Genomic DNA, 12,978 nt, shown 5'->3' on the forward strand with positions numbered 1-12,978 from the left:
CAGCCAACAGCTATATGGCAAGTTTATTGGATTCAGAAACAGTCCATTACTTCCCAGTTCTTAGTAACTCCCCAAAGATTTGAACCGTAGCACACTGGCAGAGATTTCCCCCCCATGCATCGCTTAAATGGATAAATTGTATCTCTTCCCCTTTAATCTCAACAACCAGACCATGACTCAGTGATGTAAAGGCAGCACTATCTCCAGCAAGTAATATTCTGATATTGTCTGCTTCTGAAAAATCCTGGCTTTTTTAATGTTATGATATATGGAACACATTGTTTCTAGTGGTATAATATGTTTAAAATAGAGTTTGTTGAATTATTCATTGCAAACAAATTATTTGACAGATTTAGATCTTTCTGTTTGTGAATCATTCACAAATCAACCCTGATTCTACTAATGTATTGACTATTAATTGGTACCATATGGCTTGTGCAATCAGATTTCACCTCTGGGTCTCATTGCAGACTGTCCATTTTGTTACTTGTAGTATATGAATGGTCTTCTAAATTTAAGTCTTGCATTGTTTCTACTCTCTCGTAGGGTAGCTGAACAGGCAAATAGCAAATGAAGAATAGCAAATAGCTCAAAAGGATTTTTTGGATGAATTATTATTCATAGAACAGAACCCACTAATAACAAATATATCCTTATAAATAATAGCAGAAAGAAACATGCCAGGTTTACTCATAAAAACAATTCAACCAGTTCTAGTGGTGCATATTTTCACTTACTGAACTCCTTGGGAAAATAAATTTCTGCCCTGTTTCTTCAGGAATATATTGTTACTTAGTGCTTTCTAGTTAAAGTCAAGTTATCTGATGCCGACGATTCTAAGAAATCTAGATGGTTGGTCTTAAGAAACATTTCACGCAACATTTGTGCATAGTTAACGGGTGTGTGTGAGTGTACACACTTGGGTGAGGAGAAGAGTTTAATGAATTGGAATACATGCTTTTGTCTGGAAAAGCATGATCAATACTTTCTCTGAATGTGTAAAAATCCTATTAAATGGGCTAAATGATTGTAATGAACTGTGGGATTCACCACAAGTCTAGATGAAGTCTGAGTGTATTATTTCTCATCCTGGTAATAATCACTGTCATGAAGAGAGGCTTCACATTTGGCCACCATATAGTGTCTTTTCTGTGTTGCTTTTGTAATCTTAATCAGAATGAATTAGTATTGTGCCATTTCCTCTTTTCATTATCTTGTGTTCATGACAAAGATGTATCAGAATTTTTAATATGTCCTCTGGAGCCCATCTTCCAGGTGTTGGAAACCTCTTTTCAAATATGGAGTACCCTCCATTCTATCTGAGTATAGTTCACTCAGCACCATGCAAGGGTGGGCTTTAATTTTCTGTTTCCACTCCTGTTTTGATTCCCTGATTCAGGTGTTGCAATTGCAGGAACTTATTCATTTTGTGAAGTATGGTAGCACGACAAACTCTCTAAACACAGAAAATAAACAAAGATCACGGTGGTATTAAACTCCTTAAATTCTGCTATTATTTATAAGGATATATTTGTTACTAGTGGGTTCTGCTCTATGAATAATAATTCATCCAAAAAATCTTGGAGTTTAATACCACCTTGATCTTTGTTTGTTTATTTTCTGTGTTTAAAGAGTTTGTCGTGCTACCATACTTAACAAAATGAATAAGTTCCTGCAATTGCAACACCTGAATCAGGGAATCAAAACAGGAGTGGAAACAGAATATAGCTTGTTAATATGTGGCTGTGATTAACAGTCTGGACACTAAAGGAGCAAAGATGTAGTTTGGACTTTCACAGTTGTTTTGTTCTCTCCTTGAATGCTGTAGCCACTATAATCTCCCCCCCCTCAGTAATCTGATGTCTTTCTTAAATTGTCATGTTTTAATTTTTTGTATGGGAAGTTGTTATACAGCTTTCATTATGCTGAAGGGTGCTTATGTCCATGTCTCCATGATTGGGTGGGGGCTACTCTTTTGCTCTGCTGCCAGATCTATCCTATCTCAACCCATCCTAGTAACAAATGGTCACTTTTCCTCCATAAAACTTATGCCAAGCTCTTCATTTTCTTCTTAGCCTATGACCAACTCTCAGGTTGTTTTGAAATACTGTATATTAAAAATTCTAAATAGAGATATTGCTTATGAAGTGCATGAAATCATTTATAACTTGTGCATAAAGTACCATGTAGTCACTTTGACTATATGCTCCTGTCTTATGAAGAGAAAAAAGAGAAACTTATCTGAAGCTTTTGAAGGTCACAAGTACATTGCCACAGTGATTTTATAGTATAGATGACTTGTCTGAAGAGATCATGGATATGCCCCCCAGATTGAGGGGTAAAGATTTCCAAACCTTTGAGGAGCTCAGGGCATATGTGTTGCATTCCTCAGCGTTGCTCTCAACTCTTCTTTTGGCCTCTCAATTACTTCCATGAACATGGGCATTCTATATTATTGACTTCCTCTGTTGGGTCTGGAATGCGTACCAAGGGGAGGTTAACATTCAAGTAATGTTCCTATTATGATGGGAAATCCATTATAGCATCTCCTTTGTTTCTGGAGTGACCTGACTCCCATCTTGAGCATTGCCAAGCATCCTGTTGGGGATTTGTGTGGATTTACTTCAATACCATCTATATACAGTGTATGTCTTTCAGGGAGCATGTGGCTTGACTCATTGCCACACAAGGATTTTAGTCCTATTTATGTTTCAAGGTACTACAAGGGGAGCCTACAGTACAGCTGTTAGTCTGTTTTCACTGTACTCCATGCATACTGAGATAGAAGGATTCAGTAGTCCTCTTGAGGACACTAGTCATCTTTCTTAGTGGCTGTGGAATGCAGCTTAAGCATTGTGTGCTTCTCTACTCCATCCTATAGTCGGGCATTACCATGCTGTAGTCTAATACCTTGCTGAAGTATATAGTGCATCTACTATCTGTCAGTGAATTATGCTAGGTGACTGTCAGTGATGTCTGGCATATTTGACTATTTAGTGAGTATCACTGAGGTCCTCACCTAGCATTAAGAATGTTTGTATTAATTGACAAGCCTGTTCATGATAGAGGCAATCAGCCAGGGAAGAGACTTAAGGAAAGGGGAGAGAATTTCAGAAAATGTTTGCTATAAAGAATAAAGCAGGTCATCTCTTACCAGGAAATATCAAAGCTCTGTTACTTATTATTTTCAGGGGAGCTCCCATAGCCATACATATGCCAAAGAAATAATTGCAACAGGAATCGCATGAAAGAGGAAAAATTCTAACTGAATTTACACAGTTGATATTTAAACTAAAACTAGAAGGATTAAGGGCCTGATTCAGATCTTGAATGGATATCTCCAGACCTATCTTGAAGTTACTTTCAATTAAGGATAGCTCATACCTAATCTCCTTTCCTGGGCCTGACTTTTCTAGGTTAATTAACCACACACCATCCCTACATCACTTCTGTCCATCTTAACCAGCTTCTTCCTTACAACCTTCCTTTAAACCCATTCCTTGCTGGACTCATTTTATCAGGCCTCTAGTTTGGGGGGAGGGGTAGCTCAGTGGTTTGAGCATTAGCCTGCTAAAGCAAGGGTTGTGAGTTCAATCCTTGAAGGGGCCATATGGGGAACTGGGGCAAAAAATCTGTCTCAGGATTGGTCCTGCTTTGAGCAGGGGGTTGGGTTAGATGACCTCTTGAGGTCCCTTCCAACCCTATGGTTCCTCTCCTCCACTACAAATGTCTGTACTTTTATCTCTGGCATAGAGACACTCAACACTGCACTGCACAACAGATCACACCACAACCATATGCATAAGTGCCTGGGTCCAGTACACACATCTGGATACTGCAAGACAATTTTAAAGGCAGATCCTGTGAGACAGAATTGGGAATTCTCTATATTATTATGAAAGATATGCATGGCAGTGATTCATATGACTTGAAATTGCTATCTAGGGTTGCCAACTTTCTAATTGCACAAACTGAACACCCTTGCCCTGCCCCACCCCTTCCCAAGAACCTGTTCCCCACTGATTCCATCACCCGTCCCTCCATCACTCACTCTCCTCCACCCTCAATCATTTTCACTGGCCTGGGGCAGGGGGTTGGACTGTTGAAGGGGATTTGGGCTCTGTGGAGGGAGGGGGGCAGAAATGAGGGGTTCAGGGTGTGGGAGTGGGCTCAGGGCTGGGGTAGGGGGCTGGAGTTCAGGAGGAAGTGAAGGTTCTGGCTGGGGTGTGGGCTCTGGGGTAGAGGTGGGAATGAGGGGTTTTGGATGCAGGAGGGGCTCTGGGCTGAAGCCAAGAGGTTTGGAGTGAGGGAGCAGGCTCAGGGCTGGGGAAGGTGGTTGGGGTGCAGGAGGGTGTGCTGGGTGTGGGCTCCAGGAGGGGTTTTGGATGTGGGAGGGGGTTCCAACCTGGGGCAGGTGTTTGGGATGTAGGAGGGGTTTTGGGGTGCAGGCTCTCACCTGGCAGTGCTTACCTCAGGTGGGTCCTGGTCAGCAGCACAGCGAGGCTAAGGCAGGCTCCCAGCAGATCCCGGAAGTGGCGGCATGTCTGTCTCCTTAGGTGGAGGTGTGGCCAGGCGGCTCCACGCCTTGCCCCCATCTACAGGCACTGCCCCATGGTTCCCAGCCAATGGGAGCTGCGGAACCGGTGCGTGGGGTGGAGGCAGCATGCAGAGCTTCCATGATCGCACATGCGATTAGGGTCTGCAGGGACATGCTGGCCACTTCTGAGAGCTGCATGGAGCCAGGGCAGTCAGGGAGCCTGTCTTAGCCCCATAGGACTGCTGACCACACTTTTAATGGCCCAGTCAGTGGTGCTGACTGGAGACGCCAGGGTCTCTTTTTGAATGGGCGTTCCAGTCAAAAATCGGATGCTTGGCAACCCTATCACTATCCTCTGGGTGCAGAAGGGTTAAAATGCTGCTTCTGGAGTAGAGCAGGAGACATGGGTTGTTTGTGACCCCTAACTCTCTAGGTTGGTATGAATGGGTCATAGATTTCTAGATTCTCAGTGGAGGATCTAGAAAGACAATGGGACCTGAGTGACTGAACAATTGACACTTAACAATATGTGGTTCCTAGCAGGCAGAACATGTGAACTCAGCATGGCCTTGGAGCAGGAGGATGATAGACTGGAGGTGACAAGAGACTGTGATAAGGACTGGCCTCACAGAGGTATAACAGCTCTCAGTTGGGACTGACAAATGTACAGATTGAGACAGAGCCAGCGCCAAAATGGATTCTACAGCAGCAGGGCTTGGTTTGGGCCTTAGCTGTGCCCAGTCTGAACTCTCTCTTAACTTTAGCTTCTCTTTGATAACCTAAGGACTTCCTGATGCTGTATTTCAATGGACTAATAAACCCTACTTTATTTTGAAAAGGATGCATGGAGTTGCTGCATGAACTTGCTGAAATGTTGATCCCTGAAAGGGGTAAAAGTCTCTGAACAGGAGTTTTCCTTAGCTGGACTCCACTGGGCAAAGCTCACAGTGAGGAAACAGGAATGCAGTCTTGGAGGCATTGAAGCCATGTGGGGAGCCCTTGAGGAAAAGTTTGACCTCTTGGGGTGTCTGGCACATTAAAAGGTTACTCCTAGGAGACTGTCTGTAGGCTGGGGCATAGCACAGATTCTGTAAATCTGTGGCCCTCTATAAGGGGAATGTTAGTTCTTGGTGGTTGGGATAGAGATGTAACCTGCAAACGTTTTGAAATGTATTTGTTGAAAGTATTCAAAAGCATGCACTTGTGAATGAGTGTCCACAGTGATAAGAGTTGTACAGAGAATGGAAATTCCATTTCGTGGAGGATTTGAGGCTAAGAAATTGTGCTTTAATTTCAATTAGGAATGAAAGTTTAGCAGTGAAATTAGCAATTAGGAATGAAAGTAAAATTCAGCTCAGTTGAAATATTTGGTTTCAGTTTAGACTTGTTTTATATTATAATTTTGAAACAAAGTTGTTATAAACAGAAAAATCAAAATATGTCCTTCAGAAAATGTCAAATGTGCTTTTCAACATTATTAGAACTGTTTTGCCTTTTTTTCCTCTGATCATTTTGGCAAATTGACATGATTTAAAAAAGCATTTGATTTTGATGCAACTCCATTCTCCAATAGAAAGTTGTTCCATCGACGTTTTTTTCTGACCAGCTCTAATAGTGAGTCACCTTTGGAGGAAGTCTACACTATTAGCTTGTTGCAAAACCCATATTTCCATGATCATTTCTGGTTACCTAGCCAAGGGAATTGTTTATCTTCCACATCATTGTAATATCTAAGTGTTGCATAAGTAAATTAGATCTTCATTGCAAGGTCCATAATGGAATTCCTAACCGAAAGACCATGACTCCTGAAGGAACAGGACTAGTCAATATGTAAGCACTAAAGGGCAAAAACAAAGATCTTAGTCAATATTAACTTACACCCTCCTTCTTGGATTCAACAAGAATAGGTTCTGTGGGCGACAACTGCTGGTGAATCCCTGGCAACCCAACTGTATTTTAGCCATATATAACTAATTGAGCCGAACATTACCAAGAAGGTGATAGGTATGGTCAGGAGGCCATGTGGAGGGCACACCTTTATTCTGAAATATATTCCATACTCAGGTCCAGGAATTTAAAGTATTGAATCCTCTGTTCCATGACTAAGGACATCTTATCCCTCAACCACCGAAAGGAAGTGATCTGGAGAATGCCATTAACCTTGTAGAATTACCTTTCACCTCTCTAAGTTTTTTCAGTGTAGCTCACAATCACATGCAATTTTTAAGTGGATGTGTCTCAGTCTTACATTGGGTGAGTCTCAGTGTCTGACTAGAAAGTGAAATCTTTGCTGCTTTACTACAAATGGACCAGAACCCAAGTGTTGCTTATCTCCTTCTGACCTGTATTATGTGGCATAGTGTTTAATATGTCTGATGCCAAGTGGCAACTTTAATTTTCTAGCTATGGTTTATACCTGGATTAAGAACTACCTCAGCAAAAAGTCAGGGATTCTGCATAGTTTAATGATTGGGGTTTTTTTTACTCTAATGGGAATTTGTGTGACAAAAGTTTTAAGTTTATAATACTACCAGATAAATTATTATCTGCTAGTTCTACACAAGAAGAAAGGAGTTCCTCTGAACAATATGGCCACAAGAGTAATTGGAGGATTTATAACTTTGGCAGAAGAGTTTAATATTAATCTGAGATGCAGAATGAGATGTGATGGCTAGGAATAAAACAGGATTAATTTGCAGATGGGAAAGCTCTTACTTCTAAATGTTGGGATTCCCTCTGAGACCTCTTTCCACTTGGCTTCCCAAGAACTCAGTTCAACTCCAGACATTGTCACTCTAATATCTTTATTTGGCATAGAGCAATGCTACGTTTAGTTGACCAGACTCAAATGCAGGGGGTGGGTGCAGGGTATATCACAGATCCAACTAAGTTGAACAGAAACCCTCACCCTATGTATACATTTACATATCTCATTGCATTTACTATACATTGGATCACACATTTTGGGATTGGCTTGGTTACTTTATAGGAACCAATCCTTGTACAGCATGCTCTGTCCATGCACTGTCCATGTTCTACCTACTTTTTTACCTCATCTTTATGTTCCTGACTTATCTTGTCCATTGATATCTTCTTCTTTGCAAATGGTTCCCGGGGGGGTTCCCTCCCCTAATCTTAGTTAGTTCAGACATTCTGTCTCTTAGCTTACTGTCCTATTTACATATCTTAGTTAACACAAACCTCCTGTTTTCAGCCTGCTGCTCTATTTACCTCTCTAATCCTGTCTGCCAAGAAATGAAGGCTCTCATGTTAAATTACTCATGTCAGAGTAGGCCTATAGTGCATTGTCTTTGTTTTTCTATTTAATATTAGCATTTGTTTCATTTGCATCATATTCCTGTTTTTCTGTGCTTTCTTTTTTAACTTTATTACTCAGCACCATATTCCCAAGACTACAGTATTTGTAAACATTTGAACCACCATTAATTTTAGGCTTAAAATATGAACGAGGGGATTCAAGCTCACCTCCTCTGGTACAGGCCACCAGGGTGTTTTCATTGCCTGTACAGTATTGTCCCCAATTTTCTGTTGTTCAGCTATTAGTGTGGCACCAATCGCTTTATTTTCCATTGTACTAAATCATTCACCCTTTTTTAGTTAGGATTTGATGGTGCTATTTATTTTCTCAACCTGTCCTACTGCCACTGGAAGATGGGGAATGTGAAACTTCTGATTGATGTCCAGTTGGGTGCACACTTTTGACAACTGACCCCCCCCCAAATTTTCTCTCATTGTCTGAGTCAATAATTTTAGGCACTCCCCATCTGCAGAACAGATTGTACAGAGTCATATTTTAATGGGGAAGGCCTTCACTCAATGTGAAAAAGCATTTATAACAACCAGCATATATTTGTTACCTCTTGGTGTTAAGGGCAACTCCCCAATATAGCTGATTTGAATTTGTTTCTATGGACCTTTGGGTTTCTGTTTTATCAGAGCTCCTCTCTTTTCTGTTAGCTGGATTGTGTCTGGCTCAGATTAAGCAAGCATTAAAATGCTCGTTTAGGTTTCTTTCCCATTTGTGCCACTACCTCATTTTTGCCAACCTGTGTTTGGCATCTGCTTGCTTGGGGGTGAGCACCCACAGTGGACCCTGGCACCCATAATAGCAGATTTTTCCCCTCATAAGTTGTGATAATATCCATGCCACACCATCTTCAGATTTTACACATAAGATTTCTTGCTTTATTACTAAGTACATTTTCATTATTTACGTTGACTTCCTGGCTACAGGCTTGCTTTTAAAGCACCTTTAGCTCCATATGCTGTTTTTTTAATTGCTTTGCATTTGCTCTGTTTTAGTTTATTGTGATTGTTTCTGACCTTGAGGGAGAATTGCTACTGGGATAGTTTTTAAAGCAGTTTTCTATGGCCAGAGTGGTCCAGTAACTGCTGCATTTTTGACTGATTTTTCTTTTAGTAGGCACCCTTTTTACAGTGTGCCCAAATATTAATTTTGTTTGTTTTTTGTCAAAATGGCAATATCATCCAGCATCTGCTACATCGTACTGAATTTGATCTCTTCTCCATGAGTAGCTCAATAGTAGCAGGCTAGCATTAACACAGCTTCCCTGGCTACTCAGTTTGAGGGTTTGTCTTCATGTATAGCATTGCAGCAGTAGTGCTTTAGTGAAGATGCTACTCTGCTGATGGGAGAGCTTCTCCCATTGTCGTAGTTAATCCACCTCCCTGAGAGGCGGTAACTATGTTGACAGGAGACGCTCTCCAATCAACATAGTGCTGTCTACACAGGGGGCTAGGTTGGTATAACTACCTCGGTCAAGGGTATGGATTTTTCACACCCTGAGTGACATATTTACACCAATATAGGTCTGTAGTGTAGACCTGGCCTGAGTCTAGAGCTACGGTAAACTTAGCATGAGATTTATTTTATTAGCACACTAACTGCTTCCAATTTTGCATACTGAGCTGACTTACTTCCACACTTATACTGTAAAGTATTTGACTATTCTGTCCCTTAGTTTTACTGCTGTCAGACTTCCTTTCCTTTATCCTTGTACATACAGATTACTGCCATTTGTATACCAAATCTGCTCATCTTATTTAACTTTGTTGGCATGTAGTTGCTTAAATATTGGATGCTGGGTGCTAGAGGAGCTACCTTTACATTTATGTGGCATTTTTATTCAGTTTTTTGCAGTTTGTCTTTGCGTTTTCAGCCTCTACATTTTCTCCTGGCAAAGTCAGAATCTGTTTCTGAATTCTTTCATTGCTTACTTGACCAGCTGATCCTTTCCTTTCTAGCTGTACCTTAAGTGGGGTATGGTGACTAACAATAAACATTTTTTGGCCTTCGACCAAGTATTTGTGCTTGATATTGGCCCAGTATATTGCCAACATGATTTTTTAAAAACCATTTATACTTTAGTTTCACATTCTGTGTCAGTGAGGAGGCAAATGGCACCAGTAGATCTTGAATTTCATATTTTTTTTGTGACCACTACAACTAAAATATTTGGAGTTATCACAGGGTACACAGAAAAAGATTTACTTTTATTCAGACTAGCCAATATTGGCACGCTCTCCAAAAGCCTTTTCAATTTAATCACTGCCAATCCTAGTGAGAGGCCCTTACCAATTCATACAACATGCTTGCTGTTTTAGCATTCGGGGAGAGAATTTCTTGCAAAACCCTGTTATTCGCAAAAGAGATCATAAACAAATGAGCATTATAAGGATAGGCAGTTTGGAAATTAATTATACCCTCTTGTGACTGATACTTTGCCCTTCTTAACTTGTGGACATCTCCTAAGAAGGTAACTCTCTCTCTTTTTTTTAACTGTGCTTTTTTACTATTTATTTTTAATTCAGCTTGCTGCAGACACTGCAAAGCCTTAAACAAATCCTGTTTGTTTCTTATTTATAAAGATTGTATTAATAATATATTTTCATAGTGGATAAGCCTATTTGGCTGAGGAAAGTCCCTGAGATACTACTTCATGTGGGCATGGAAAATGGTGGGGCAGTATGTTCTTCTGGGGCAGTATGGTCTATGCATATTGTACATCCCTGCCATGAAAGCCATTCTGGATTAGTACCCTGGCCCAAGGGGGAGGGACCAGAACCCATGACTAACATCCAGCACCAAAAACCCACTTTATTTTAGGAGAGATTTTTTCAATTATTTTTTGATAGGCTGCCACTATAGGAGCCATAGATTTTGTTCTATCATTTACGCTCCTATAGTTTATGGCCAATCTTCACCCCTCTCCTGGCTTCTGCAATGCTCACGTTGTGGAATTACATATCAAGGACATTGGCTTTATCATGTCTTGCCCTAACAATGCCTCCACTACCTTCTGAATTGGACTCATGGATGTTTCAGGTACCAGATACTGCCACTTCTTCTCCTTCAAGTAAAATTTGGGTGTTCATTGACCACATTCTAGTTTGGTCTTTACCACAAAAAAAAATCTTCACTAGTTGGGAAACCCATGCAGGCTTCTCCTGTCCATATTGTACAGCTACTTTCTGTGAATTTTTATTTGATCTCACAGGCTGTGGCCATGGGCACAAGATCTCCTTCCTGGTTTTCCCCAAAGCATCACATTAGCTTTTGCATTTCCTGGCTTTTAGGTGTTTTAATGTTTGTTTAAAATAGGTTGGTTTTTTTTGTGTAGACATGTACTTGGTTTCTCTTTTTGTATTTAAATGTTTCCTATTCTAATTAAATATTCTTTGCTTGCTAACTAATGAAATAGAATTAGTCCATAGAAACAAATTTGAAGTAGTGCATAACTTTTTATTTTCTGATACATAATGCTTCTATGTGACCAATTCAGTTATTGTATATGTGCACTTCTTTATGTTAGTTGAAAATTTTGAAAGGAATAATTTCATCCAGAAAAAAAGTACTAGCCCAAAAGATTCTGGTGTCCCTAATATAACTAAATCTCTTTGCACCTTTCTTTTAGAATGGTGATTTGTGTGAAGGTGATATTGGTATTAGATTATTTTGGATTCAGAAAGATAAAGGGTAAAGGCAAAACTTTGAAGTGTACATGCCTAAAATTAGGCAGCCAGATTATATTGAGGTACTTAAATAAGAGGACAGCCTTTCATTTATGCTTTGTGCAAACAGTTGTCACTGAAATAATTGAGATCTTGACATTATGGAACTTTATAAATAGCAATTGGAGGAAGTGTCCTTTATAGGGTCTACCTGTCAAACATTCGGTGAATTTTTGCTAACCTCTAAGTTCCCTTAGTATTATTTCACAGTGTAATAAACTTGTGAAGCCATAACCGGTTCAACTCCATTGAACAAAGGGAAGTTCCATCTACTTGCACCAACTTGGCTTATGATGTTGTAGTGTTTTTTGTTTTTTCTTTTTAAAAGTTCTTTTGGTGCTGCTAGCAGCAGTTACAGTTGTGTTGCTTTTCCATTCTACATCTAATATGCATTTAGTCTTGATAGTGTCTTGAAGTAAAGATTTGTTTAAGATTTGTGTAGGTTTTTAAAAAAAAACAAAAATTGATTATGATAGTGGTTGCTTTGGGAGTCTTTTCTCCTGTCACTTAAACCCCGTGCAGGTCTGCTTGTGGCATAATGTGAACAAGACAGCTGTGTTACACAGCACTGTGTCCCTCTCCTCTTCCCTCATTCAAATTACACAGGATCAATATTCTGCTGCTCCTAACTACCTTGCACCCTGGGCAATTTCTGATTATCACAAAGGAGATGCATATCATAACAAGGAAGCAGGAGAGGCCTAAATGGGTGAGATGTAATAACTTGTCTAAATTATTAAATTCCACGAATTTTCTTCTTCTAGTAGGTAGGCATTTTGAGGGATGTGATTTAGAAACTTCTCTGGGCCCCATTCATCCCTCTAAGGAAAGTGAATACATAATGCATTATGCAGTGAAAGCAGTACATAAAATTTCAACCTACATTTGAATCAGAATTAAACCAAAAATTACTATTAAACTTGCACACTCCTCCTTTTAAGGTCATCTTACATACATGAATGAGACATAACAAAAGTTGTTCCTCTGCCCCCAGCATCTCCCCCCTGCCCCTATATATATATATATATATATCCTAGTTTATCAAAATGATACATAAAAATGATAAAGTTTGGGTATCATTTTGATAAACTAGGATATCCTTAATTCTATCCCCTGCCCACATTACCCATGCAACTAATACGTAAGGTGGAAAAGCTTGTACATATTCATAAGTGCATATGATATAGGGGTACAGTAAATCTAAATTAGTTACTTGTAAAGAAAATCCCATATAATTTTCAGCACTGTGCTTTGCAGATGTTGAATGGAAAGCACCATGGGGATTTTCTGTCTACAATAAAACACAATATTGAAATGTTGTACCTCTCCCATTCTACTCCAAGCACATTTGTCTAGTTTCCAATTCTCTCTCCTCAGTTTTTCTCTTC

Source organism: Mauremys mutica, chromosome 9 (genome assembly GCF_020497125.1).
Source record: "Mauremys mutica isolate MM-2020 ecotype Southern chromosome 9, ASM2049712v1, whole genome shotgun sequence".
In the NCBI taxonomy this organism is placed as follows: Eukaryota; Metazoa; Chordata; order Testudines; family Geoemydidae; genus Mauremys; species Mauremys mutica.